A 1,032-nucleotide genomic window follows, 5' to 3' on the forward strand; every position below is an offset into this window, starting at 1 on the left:
AAACATTTTGGTCGACTATCTTCAAGGTGCTAGGCACCAAGTTGAACATGTCGACAGCGGATCATCCGCAGTCTGATGGTCAAACCGATAGGGCGAATGGCGTCATTGAAGATGTTCTTCGCAGCGTCTGCGCTGAGACGCCAAGGCGCTGGAGCGCCATGTTGCCACTCGTAGAGTTTGCTTTGAACAATGCAGTGCATTCATCTACCGGCGTCACGCCGTTCTACGTGAACGGGCTGATTCACCCTTGCATCTCGCTGACGCCGCCATCCCATGGCTCACGGCTTGGTGGGAGATGAATAGCCGAACGGCTAGCTGATGTCAGCCCCCTCAGCATCCGCAAAGAAGTCGATGACTTCTTGTCTATCAGACTGAGTGTCCTATGACACTTTCGCGATGTGATTGCTGAAAGTCAAGACCTGCAGAAAGAATATGCAGATGAAAAAGGAAGAGGCAAAGTGGAGAGCTTTTAGGTCGGGGACCTTTATTTATTTAATTCTAAGAACCTGCCTAAACATGCAGCCTATGCTATCTTCCGGACAAGGCTTCGTCCACACTTTATCGGACCGTTTAAGGTGTGGCCAAACGGGGCCTAGCGTATACGCTGAACCTTTCAAAACAGATGCGCACTCACCCGGTATTTTACGTGGGCTTGCTCAAGCCGTACCGGGATCCGGCGCAAGTGAACGCGGAAGCGTTGGCGCCGGGGCGGATCCCACGGGCCCGCGGCCACCCAGAAGCTGAACCAGCAACTGGTTCTGAGCACGTAGTGCAACGACCTCCATTTTCAATGGCGCCGAGCGCTCCACCGTCGCATGCAGCGACGCATTCGCCTGCTCCACGGCAAGGAGTCGCTCCGACAGAGTGCGGTAGTCCTCAAGGTGAGGCAGCCGGCGCACGGCGTGCTTCAAATCGTCAAGAACGTCAGCACAGTGATATGCTACTTCAGAATGACGCTCAGCGGAGCTCTGATTACGAAGGACCTCGTCCTCAAGGGCTCGAAGAGCATCATGAGTCACCGGACGGCGGTCG

This window comes from Plasmopara halstedii (assembly GCF_900000015.1).
Source record: "Plasmopara halstedii genome assembly, contig: Scaffold_614, whole genome shotgun sequence".
In the NCBI taxonomy this organism is placed as follows: domain Eukaryota; phylum Oomycota; class Peronosporomycetes; order Peronosporales; family Peronosporaceae; genus Plasmopara; species Plasmopara halstedii.